Source organism: Drosophila miranda, assembly GCF_003369915.1.
Source record: "Drosophila miranda strain MSH22 chromosome Y unlocalized genomic scaffold, D.miranda_PacBio2.1 Contig_Y2_pilon, whole genome shotgun sequence".
Lineage (NCBI taxonomy): Eukaryota > Metazoa > Arthropoda > Insecta > Diptera > Drosophilidae > Drosophila > Drosophila miranda.
The window spans coordinates 18,547,230-18,560,550 of NW_022881614.1; positions in this window are offsets into that span (position 1 = coordinate 18,547,230).

A 13,321-nucleotide genomic window follows, 5' to 3' on the forward strand; every position below is an offset into this window, starting at 1 on the left:
ATTAGAAATTAGCGCAAATGAAAACCACATTTTTTTTAAGATCAGCCGTTGAGTGGCAAATCGTCGTCGTACGGGTATGGAAATGGAAAGAAAATCGGTGTTTCATCCGAATTAGAAGTGAAGACCTGTATATTCATAATTTTTCTCCCTTCCTCAGAATATGTTCCTACGTCGCCCCTTGAGCTCAACGGACACGCCGGATAATTCGTATAAAGTATGAGTGAGTTACGAAACTTCCTTAAACGGAATTCTCGAGTATTTTCGAAATATATATAGTGACATATCCATAATTCCCCACATCCCATACACATTATGTTTATGTACAATTCATCCACCCCATCCACACAAGTAACAGGACCCCACTCAAGAATCAATAACTGTTTCTTCCCATACTCCAAGCTAGGGCCCCCCATAATATAAACAATGGACCACATTGTTTCATCAACATTAGAATCACGCCACTCTCGAGAAATCGATTCTTTAGAATCACGCCACTCATGAGGACCAATCAAAGCTAGACATAAAACCAAGGAGTATCACATTCCTAGCTCCGTCATGTAATGCAACACCGATCGCCAGCAGTGGATGCCTTTCATCAAAGCCGACGCATCCCCAAATATCGATCTAGGCACGTACGCCACCGACACGAAGATGCAGCCGAGGAAAGCAACGCCCGAAGCCAGAGTCGGGAGTTCCAAGAGAAGGGCTCATGGAAACTAGCCAGCAGCAGAGAGATCAGTTCCGTTTGAGACAAGCAGACGTAAAGTTAAGTCGGGGAATTCAACCAATCTTGTGACAGAAAGAAATTAAGTACTAAAAATAAAATCTTTTTTAAAAACTAAATTTCGAGTTGCGGATATTTAACTGGCGCAGTCGGTAGGATTTCGTTTAAAATTAACTCCTATATTTCGGTAATGGTCAGCTTGTGTAATTTCTAATTACTGTGATCACGTAATCCCGGAATCGTTAATAAAATTGTGAAATCCGCCAAAGAACCTATGTGTTACGAGCACATACGATTTGCAAAACTAAAATTAAGTGAACTGAAGTAAGCGGAGATAGTGATCCACCAAGAACAGTGAAACACTAAATACAAAATCAAAAAACTTACAAGTAACCCAAAATAAAGTTAAAAACTACTGAAAACAAAACAAAACCCAATCAACACCAACAACATGGCGTTACCACCACTATCATTGAGCGAAATCTACTTGAACCAGGCACTGCTGTCGATCAGACAAATACCTGCCTATGACGGTTCATATGGACAGCTAAGCTCATTTATCAAACGAATCGAATATGTATGCGGATTATATCCAACTGAAGATCTTCGCCAACAAAGGATCCTATTTGGAGCGACCGAGATCCAACTGTCAGGAGAGGCACAACGCATATCGCAAATGATACAACCCAACACGTGGCTCGAACTGAAGACGGCGCTGATGAACGAGTTCAAAAATCACACACCATATGAAGAACTCTTACGACAACTATACACCACCAGATTCAACGGCAGTCTTCGTAAGTTTATAGAAGAATTAGAGATAAAAGCATTATTAATAAACAATAAGCTAAACTTAGAAAACATACCAGAAAATAATGTCATTTATAAAAACGCTTTGAACAACACAATTAAAGATGTCATTACTCGAAAACTTCCTGACAGAATATTCATGACCTTAGCAAGAAAAGATATTACCACATTGTATAATCTTAAGAAGGCAGCACAAGAATAAGGATTGTACGAAGCTAGTACAACAGATTCAGGTACAAATAAAGATCAATCGAAATCGTCTCAATCAAATCAAAAGAATGTTGGAAACTATTATCCAAATTATAATACTACTAACTATCACAATCAAACTCAGAGTTCATCTGGAACAGGTCAGACTAATCGAACAAATCAAAATCAAAATTCCCAAAATCCTGGATTATACAATGAGTTCAAAAATTCCTTGAATCAAGGTAGGGCTCAGAATCCATTCAATCAGCAACTATCTCAAAACCAAGCTAGTGGGAGTGGACCCAACCAACCTACTAAAAGAGGGAGGGAGAGCCAGAGTGGCCAAACGAAGATGGACGTAAATTTTCATCAAGCCGCCTCGGAAGAAACCGAGGAGGACCCTATATAAACATTACCATTAATAAAAGAATATTAAGGTATATCGCTGACTCGGGATCATCTATCAACATCATGCAAGAAAATTATACAGATTCCGAGATAAAAGACGATAACCTTACGGTCCATACCATCAATGGACCTGTCCCTTTAACTAAGAGTATAATGAGGAATGCGAACAAAACATGTCCGTCCGAACAAAAGTTCTACATACATAACTTTTCCGAAAATTATGATATTTTATTAGGAAGAGAATACTTGATGGCAAGTAAAGCCGTCATCGATTACAGAAATGACACTGTAACACTAGGAGCTAGGTCGTACCCAATCATTCAGAGTGGAGAAGCTATTGAAGCCGGCAAGACCGCACAGAAGTGCACTGATCCCTCTACAAAAGAAGAGAAGATCGCACCTAAGTGCCTTGACCCATCTCCAGAGGGAGATCAATCCTTCGCTTCCGCTCTAGACAGTGAATTAAGGGAATGTAATCAATTAAGATTGGAACACTTAAACGACGAAGAGAGGGAAGAGTTAAAGAAGGTCTTATATGAGTTTAAGGATGTGCAGTACAGAGAAGGTGACAATTTGACTTTCACAAGTACAATCAAGCACGAGATTAAAACTAAACATGAAGACCCGGTCTACAGACGACCATACAAATATGCCCAGATACATGATCAGGAGGTAAACCAGCAAATCAAAGATATGATCAGGCAGGGAATAATTCGAAAGTCGAATTCTCCTTACTGCTCGCCCATATCTATGATTCCGAAGAAGATAGATGCTTCAGGAAAGCAAAAATATCGAATGGTAGTAGACTATAGAAGTCTAAATGAAATAACAGTTAAGGACAAATTCCCAACTCCACGAATGGATGAAATCCTAGACAAACTAGGTAAATGTCAGTATTTTGCGACAATCGATTTAGCAAAAGGTTTCCATCAAATACCCATGGAACCTAGCTCAATCCCCAAAACTGCGTTCTCCACTGAGCATGGACATTACGAGTTCACTCGTATGCCCTTTGGGCTAACCACTGCCCCAGCTACCTTCCAAAGATGTATGAACAATCTGCTAGAAGAGTTAATCTTCAAAGATTGCTTTGTATACTTAGATGACATCATTATATTTTCCACTTCATTGGAAGAACACTTGTTGTCACTAAGGAGAGTATTTGGAAAGTTGAGAGACGCCAACTTGAAGCTACAAATGGATAAATGTGAATTCATGAAAAAGGAAACTGAATTCCTAGGTCATGTAGTCACTACTGAAGGAATAGTACCAAATCCAGGCAAAATCTCTGCCATTGTCAAATTTCCAATACCAGAAACGACTAAACAAATAAAGTCATTCTTAGGTCTGTGCGGGTTCTACAGGAAATTCATTCCTAATTTTGCAAACATAGCAAAACCCATGACACTCAAACTAAAGAAAGGAGCTGTCATAGACCCCAAGGAAGAAAAGTACGTCGAGGCATTTGAGAGACTAAAAGTACTCATCACCTCAGACCCTATCCTTGCGTTCCCAGACTTTGACAAAATGTTCACGGTAACAACCGACGCTAGTAACATAGCATTGGGAGCGGTTTTGTCACAAGAACACAAACCGATCTGCTACTCTAGCAGAACCCTAAATGAACATGAAATAAACTATTCAGCCATCGAAAAGGAATTATTAGCGATCGTATGGGCAACCAAGTATTTCCGTTCATACCTGTTCGGTAGAACATTCGAGATACAAAGCGATCATAAACCCTTGATTTGGTTGAACAACCTCAAGGAGCCAAATATGAAATTACAAAGGTGGAAAATAAAACTGAATGAGTTTGATTTTAAAATGAAATATCTACCAGGCAAAGAAAATCATGTAGCTGATGCCTTATCAAGGGTAAAGATTAATGAAAATCTCCTTGGAGAAGCTTCCAATAGCGTTGGTGCAACTGTACATAGCGCACAGGAAGACAATCTAAATCACATTGCTATCACGGAAAGACCAATTAACTATTACAATCGGCAAATTGAGCTAATAAAAGGCAATGAAGATAAGGTAGAAACAATTCGTTATTTTCACAAGCTAATCATCAAGATCACGTATAAGGAAATGACTAACACCTTAGCGAAGGATATAATAGAGGAATATCTATGCACCAAAAAGAGCGCATTATATTTCCATAACGAAATAGATTTTCCTCCATTCCAAAAAGCCTATTTAGAAATCATTAATTCTAACAATATAACCAAAGCTATTAAATCAAGCACGAAACTCCTAGATATTCAGAATTACGCTGAATTTAAAGAAACCATATTAAAGAATCATAAAGGCTTACTCCATCCAGGGATAGAGAAAACCGTCAATTGGTTTAGGGGAAAATACTATTACCCGGATTATCAAAAACTAATCCAAAACATCATAAACGAATGTCCTACTTGTAATATTGCCAAAACAGAGCATAGAAATACGAAGTTGGCATTCGAAACTACACCGGAAATACTGAACATCAGAGAGAAATACGTCATAGATTTCTATATGGTTGGTAACCAACAGTTCCTATCATGTATTGACGTATACTCGAAGTTTGCCACTCTTGTAGAAGTAAAAAGTCGTGACTGGTTAGAAGCAAAAAGAGCCATCATGAAAGTTTTTAACGAGATGGGCAAACCAATTGAAATCAAAGCCGATAAAGATTCAGCTTTTATGTGCACAGCATTGCAAGCATGGCTGAATGCGGAAAACGTCAAAATAGAGATCACTTCCAGCAAAAATGGAATATCTGACGTAGAAAGATTTCATAAAACAGTAAATGAAAAATTAAGAATAATATCTAGCGAGGATAACCCAGAAGATAGATTCACGAAGTTTGAATTAATTCTTTATACTTATAATCATAAAACCAAACATAATACCACAAATAGGACACCAGCTGATATATTCATTTATGCAGGCTCACCTGATTATGACACCCAATTAAATAAAGTGAATAAAATCACTCAATTAAGTAAAAACCGCATAGAGTATGAAGTAGATACCCGCTATAAACTATCACCTCTAGTTAAGTCTAAGGTAACAAATCCTTTCAAAAGGACGGGCGAAATTAGACAGGTAGACGAAAAACATTATGAAGAAAAGAATAGGGGTAGGAAAATAACTCATTATAAATCAAAATTCAAGAAAAAGAAGAAATCTAATAGAAGCAAATATAATAATTCCAGAGAAACCGAGGAAGTTAATGGAATCTGCGAACTTCAACACAATTAAAATCCTCATCTTCCTCATAACTACCATCGTAAAGGCACAGGGCCAAAACATAGAAATAAATCCTATAAAATCCCAAAACGGATATATGATATTCAAAACTGGATCGATTAACATACCTATCAATTACGAATACCATTATCTAACTGTTAATGTAACTAAAACCGAAGAACTATACCAAAATTTATTAATGCAAGCCACTAAATTCCAGGACATAATCCAAATAAAATATCTAGTAGACAAATTGCAAAGAGAAATGAACGGGCTAAAAATAACCAAAAGAAATAAAAGAGGCCTAAACAATATAGTAGGAACAGCCTACAAATATCTCTTTGGAACACCAGATCAGGAAGATAAAGTCGATTTGGAACAAAAAATAGAAAATTTAGCCAGCCATAGCATTCAAATGAATGAACTAAATTTTGTAATAGATGCAGTTAATAGCGGAATAAACGTTATAAACAAACTAAATGAAGAAAAAGACAGGAATCAACAAATATAAATTTTGATATTCAATCTACAACATTTCACAGAATATATCGAAGATATAGAACTAGGTATGCAATTAACTAGGCTCGGTATATTTAATCCAAAATTATTAAAACAAGACTACCTGGAACAAATAAATTCTGAGAAAATACTAAATATAAAAACCTCCACATGGCTAAAATCCGATACCAACGAAATTCTAATAATTTCCAACATTCCCAAAGACATTACAAAAGTACCAATCTATAAAATTGTTCCGTATCCAGACGAATTAAATAACATGTTAACAGATATGACATACGACAAGTACTACATAAAAAATGAAGAAGTATTTGTTAAAGAAACTAGATTGAAAACCAATGACAATTGTATAAAAGGAATTTTAATGCAAATTCCCACTAAGTGTCCATATTCCAAAACTTTTCAAAACTTTCAAATAAACTTTATTGAACCCAATATACTAATCACATGGAATCTTCCAAAAACAACGCTAAACCAGAATTGTGTAAACCAAGAAATCATAGCGGAAGGAAATACCATTATAAAAATCTACAACTGTTCAATCCAATTAAATGAATGTACAATATCAAACACAATGTTAGATTTTGCCCAGAATGTTTATGTCAACAACAACATAACTAAAATAAAACCACTGTCGTATGTCCAAACTAATGAAATAATTATGCAATACACCAAATATAGTAACCTATTACAAATAAGTCTACTAATTTCATTTGTCGTAATTATATTAGTACTACTAAGTTATGTAGCTGTTAAATTTAAGAAAACTTCTAAAAGAGTCACGGTTAAATGTATTAACCCTATAATAGAAGCAGAAGAGGAACCAACCTCAGCCACCGCACTTGACACCCCGTCACTATACCCGAGGGTAATCGCCTAGGGACAGGCTAATAACAAACGTTGGGGGAGTGACATATCCATAATTCCTCACATCCCATACACATTATGTTTATGTACAATTCATCCACCCCATCCACACAAGTAACAGGACCCCACTCAAGAATCAATAACTGTTTCTTCCCATACTCCAAGCTAGGGCCCCCATAATATAAACAATGGACCACATTGTTTCATCAACATTACAATCACGCCACTCTCGAGAAATCGATTCTTTAGAATCACGCCACTCATGAGGACCAATCAAAGCTAGACATAAAACCAAGGAGTAGCAGTGGATGCCTTTCATCAAAGCCGACGCATCCCCAAATATCGATCTAGGCACGTACGCCACCGACACGAAGATGCAGCCGAGGAAAGCAACGCCCGAAGCCAGAGTCGGGAGTTCCAAGAGAAGGGCTCATGGAAACTAGCCAGCAGCAGAGAGATCAGTTCCGTTTGAGACAAGCAGACGTAAAGTTAAGTCGGGGAATTCAACCAATCTTGTGACATAAAGAAATTAAGTACTAAAAATAAAATCTTTTTTAAAAACTAAATTTCGAGTTGCGGATATTTAACTATATCTGTCTTATAAAACTTCTATTCCGGTATATGAAACAACCATATCCGTGCCTTCTAGTTATATAATTATCATATTTTTCTCTTCTTTCCAATTCAATTTCTTTTACGCCATATTCTCTACACATAAGTCCTATATACATATATACATATAACTAGGTATAACTGGATACTATTTCCTCCTTCTTTATTTAATTACTTTATGCTAAGTTTATACTTATCTGGAAAACCATGAAGTCCAAACCCTTAAATTTTGAATTATTAAATAATAATTAGTAGATAATAATGGAACATTAAACCTTTCGTGTTTGTCCTGAGTAGAGCCTGAGGAAGTCCGATGATCAAATAGAGATGCGCTCGATTAGGGTTATGCTGTCGATTAAACGGCATACAAAGGTAGGGAGGGTAGTGAAGGGGTCAAAGTCATCTGAGTTCCCCAAGAGCGACGGAATATAGCCTGACTATTTGTCGGTAGTCGGTTAAACAGTTAGTTAAAATTCACATTATTTTCTTTTTGATTTCTTTTGTAGAGTTCCTTTTGAACATTAAATCAAGTGTACCTAAAACATCTTTGCGAATGTGTTCGTATAGCAGATAGGAGAGTAGGAAAGATCCCACGACATTCCGGCGAGCTAGTTAGAGCATAGCTAGAGGTACACGTTCCGAAATCCTGCTATACTATTGGTGTCTGACCGTCAAAAAAAGTATGTACAACCTCCATCCGTACATACAATCTCACACCTCTACGAATATAAATTTCTGGCACATTACATAGATTGGCGCCCAACGTGGGGCCAGAGTACGAGTTACTACTGGTTAAAACCCCCAAAAACTTTGCTCGTTGCAATTTTAAATTCCACATTAAAATTAATACTTCCCGTCCAACTACTGTAACGGAGGATATTGATGGAATTTTGGGTTTAAGATTCTAAGTTTCGGAATACCTAACCAAATAGAATCCGCCAGGTAGCAAGGGATGGAAACTGATTTTTTTTTGTTACCAGAATTAATTTGCGAATATACGACAGCTATTCACAAAGGCGGATAGGTCGGCCAAATTATAATAGGATAACCCCAAAAGAGTTTATGAGGGAAGAGTATCGATGGCTTTCGGAAGTCTAATTTTCTAGATATAGATTTGGAAATTAGTCATTGCCAAGGTTACTGACCACATAAACATACCATAGACCAATTTAGATTTCATTGAGGTTATATTCCGGCGACAAGAGAAAGCGTATATCGGACGGAGTCAAGCTCGAAAAGGACAAATATTGGGTATTTAGGAAAATTTTGTAGAATTTATTGAAGCTTTGGTCCTATAATTAGGGATTTCCACATTTAGTGATCAGAACTCGTATTACTGGGTTACCTTAACATGTCACCAGTACAACGTACCCCAGGGGCAAGGCGTCGGGTGACGTGGACGCCCAGATCTGTGGTATATGTCATGAAGCCATAAGAAGAAGTCAACTAATATGTACTGCATCGTGTGGGCACAGGTATCATGATACTTGCATGAAAGAATTCGTGAAAAATAACAGAAATCGCCCCGTATGTAGGGCGGAGTTGAATCCGGAGGAACTTTCGTTTGATGAGAATACTCTAGCAGCCGAATTACCACCCGAAATGGGTGGTATAGTGCCGTTAGAAGGGGGATCCAACCCGGAGTCAAACGCTTCAGAGAGAGGACATCAAAAGTCAAGAGGGGCTAGGCCTAAACAGGGACGGGGAACTACATCGCGCAGAGGGATGCATACTAGGTTGCAGTCTCAACAATTTCGGGATAATTCTTTGGGCAGTATCAGCCATAGGTCGGGCGAAGGAGATATGCCGGAAAGAACCCTTGAGGTTATACAAGCCCGGATAAAAGGTGAGCAGAAAGATATGATGGTGGAGCTAAGTTCATTCGTTAAGAATTTGATCGAAGAAAATCTACGCGGACAATTAGGTAGGATGACTATAGCTTCAGATAGCACGCCTGTGCAAGCGACAAGGCAAAATCACGAGCCTAATATAACAGGAAACTCGTTGTCTTCAGAAAATGGAAGGGAAAGGGGATTATTTATTTATTTATTAAATTAACAAATTATCTGTTAATAATGTTACTTAGTTACTAAAGGCAGAAAAAGATAAGTTAAAAGTTAGCTTAATTTAAATGATTATAAATATTGCATGCAATTAGTTTAAGAGACAGTTCAGGGGATAGGGTTAGACAGAGGGAGTTATAATTATGGCATAAAACCCTAAAAGGTTCATGATCAGCATAATTAGACCTACATATGGGTAGACGGATAGGCCTAAAAGTACGGGTAGGTCTGGATGGAACGGCCAAGTCAATCTGACCCAAGAGAGTTTGGGAGTCAACAGTCCCAAGAAGGAGCTTGTGCACGAACATTACGCCATTGCATATTCTGCGATGGTGCAACGACGGCAGGTCAATAAGATTTAGCCTAGACCGGTAGGGTGGCAAGATTCTACCCGAGTCCCAGTTAAAGTTCCGAAGGGCAAAAATTAAAAATTGCTTTTGCACGGATTCAATAACAGCCTGCTGCTCTTTATACTGCGGGCTCCACACACAAGAACAATACTCCAATATAGGACGTACTAACGAGATGTACAGTTGTTTCGTAACGTACGGGTCGTCAAACTCCTTGGACCAACGCTTGATGAACGCTAAAACACCCTTAGCTTTATTTACAGTTGCAGCTATATGGGTGTTGAAACACATCTTATGATCAAAAAGGACTCCGAGGTCATTTGAACTCGAAATTCGCTCAAGGACATGATTTCCTAGAACATATGAGACAAAATGAGGAGCGCGACGGTAAAATGTCATAAGTTTGCATTTGGAAAGGTTCAGAAAAAGAAGATTAGTTGAACACCACAATAGTAGTTCACTTAGATCAAGTTGAAGGCGTGTGTGCAAATACCAATCAGAGTAAGAAAGACAGATTTTGACATCATCAGCATACATTAGTGTAGTAGAGTATGTTATAACTTGAGGAAGGTCGTTCACAAATAAAATAAACAGAAGCGGGCCCAGATGACTTCCCTGTGGCACACCTGAAGTAACATTAACAGTATTTGACAACACGTTAGAAAACAAAACACGTTGAGTACGGTTAGAGAGATAGGACAAAATCCAATCTAGAAGATTCGTTGGGAACCCTAATAAGGAGAGCTTTTGAATAAGCAGAGCATGGTTCACAGAATCGAATGCCTTGCTGAAGTCCGTAAAAACTACATCCGTCTGCAAACCAATTTGAAAACCACGGTGGATTAGGTTAGAAAACTCAAGAAGGTTAGTCGATGTTGAACGATGTCTGAAAAAACCGTGTTGCGACGGAGATATCAAGCTGCAACAAAGATGTTGCAGTTGCCGGGTGACCAGGAACTCAACAAGCTTCGGGATGGCGGAAAGCTTTGCGATACCACGATAGTTTTCAATGTTTGATCTTGAACCTTTTTTGTGAAGCGGAATGATGTAGGACTCATTCCAAATTACTGGGAGACAAGACTGTGCCAATGAGAGGTTGAAGAGAAAGGTCAAGGGTTTGCAAAGGGACTGGGCACAGTGTTTTAAGATGCAACTTGGTACCTTATCTGGACCCGCAGAAAACGATATGTCCATAGATGACAAACCTTCAAGAACAACGCTTTCCTCGAAAAAGGGCAGAAAAATACTGTTAGCTTGAGGTAGCTGGTACGGATACGGAGTGGATGCGTTGTAAATATGAGACGAGTACGTTGTTTGGAAAAAGTTAGCGAATAAATTTGCAATACCAACAGCAGAAGCTTCTGTTTTGTTCTGGTAATGAAGGGACGGAGGAAAAACGTTTGACTTGCGCTTAGAATTAACGAACGAATAGAATTTTTTAGGATCACTACGAAAATTACTACTACATTGTGAAAGGTAATGATTATAACACTGACTATTGACGGCAAGGAACAGAGAGCGAGCGGAGGAGTATAGAGCTAAGGCCAACGTGGAGCCCGACTTCTGGTACTTTTTATAGAGCCGGGATTTATTATTTTTTAAGTATGACAAATACTTGGAGAACCAGGGAGGCTTGGACGATACAGGTACAGTGATATCTGGAACAAACGTATTAAGGGCGGAGTAAATAGAACTATAAAACGAGTTAACAGTTGCATCTATGTTCGGTAATGAATAAAGAAACGACCAATCAACACGCGAGAGATGTAGATCTAAATCAATAAAGTTTGTTTTGCGAAAACACTTTATGTGACAAGGAGCCATGGAACTGTCAGCACCTCCAGATTGTGTACACTCCAGTGATATCAACAAAGTTGGATGGTAAGGATCTTCAGGGAGAGATATTGGGCTTGCTCTAGATACAGTAGCAAGAGAACCATCGTTAACATCGTTACCACATCCAAATGTCTCTAACAGGGCAATAGCTCCTGGGAAGCCGCTAATATCTTAGCCAGTTGGCGACTAAAGTTTGACGGATCCAAAGACGCTATGCACGTCGACGAATTCCTGTACAGGGTTCGTTCACTTACATCCTCCACTTTAAATAACGATTACGAATTACTCTGTGACAATATGCATCTGCTTTTCTCCTCTAAAGCCAGCGATTGGTTTTGGAACTTCCATAGAAAGAACCAACAGTTTTCTTGGCAAACTTTTTCTGCCTCATTTAGACAACGATTCGATGATGCTAAAGATGATTTCGACTTGTGGGAGTTGATTAGAAAACGCCGTCAGAGAGAGGGTGAATCGTTTGACGATTACCAGACGGCCGTCGAAGAATTAGTGTCCAGGCTCTCACACGAGGTTAGCGAAAATAAGTTAGTAGACATTTTAAAACGTAACGCAAAAACGGCCCTCAGATATGAACTCTTGCATCTCAAAATCAGCGATCGAACTGGCCTGAGAGAAGAAATTCGCAAGCATGAAAACTTCTGTAAAGACAACCATAACCCTTTTCCACGAGGTAAATTCAGCAAACCGAATGTAGCAGAAATACGTACGGACAATGAAGATATGGAGGAAGAAGACGTTTCGCAGATTTATCGTAAGAAACTAGTATGCTGGAACTGCGACCAGGAAGGGCATCGTTTTGATGATTGTTTAGGAGAAAGGCGAATTTTCTGCTATGGGTGTGGTGCTAAGGATATTTATAAACCTCGATGCGTCAAATGTAACCCAGCAAAAAACTTGAAACGGGATGTACCGACCGGAGCCCAGTCAGTACATCCGACCAAGAACAGCAACTAAACGAAAGTAAACCAATTACCTTAAGAGGGCTTTCCGAAGGGGTAGTTGACGTAAAACCGGATATGATACTACACCAAATTTGTACAGGTATAGATGTAGCGACTCAAACGATGGAGAGCAAAGAGTTAGATTCAGAAAATGTGAATACGTGGTTTAAATTGATAGTTAAGCCCAAACGATCGACGGTCCGGAGACGAGCGTTCTGGAAAAAGGTCCAATCTGTTCGAAAACGTTTAGTCTCAGCAGTTATTCTGAGTTCAGATAACCGATTGTACACGGAGGTAATGATCGAAGGGCAAACTTATAAGGCTTTGCTGGATTCAGGAGCAACCATTAGTTGTTTGGGTGGGAGAGCAGCAACCTTTTTAGCACATCACCCACAATCTCAGAAGTGTTTGGGAACCATACGCACTGCCAGCAACGAAGCTTGTACCGTAGTGTCCAAATTGGTGGTCCCGATTGAATTCCGTAAAATAGTTAAGGAAGTAGAGTTCTTTATCATACCAGATTTAAAGCAAGATGTTTATTTAGGAGTTGACTTTTGGAAAGATTTCGGTCTTCTATCCCAATTATTGACCCGAGAAGGAACTGTGAGCTGTTTGGAGAATAGAGACGACACGATTAGCAATTGCGTCCTCGTAAAGAAAGGGAACAAGAATAGGTTATGCCTTGATTCTCGAGAGATCAACAAATATACCCGAAAAGATGCATACCCCCTTCCCCATATAGATGGGATACTC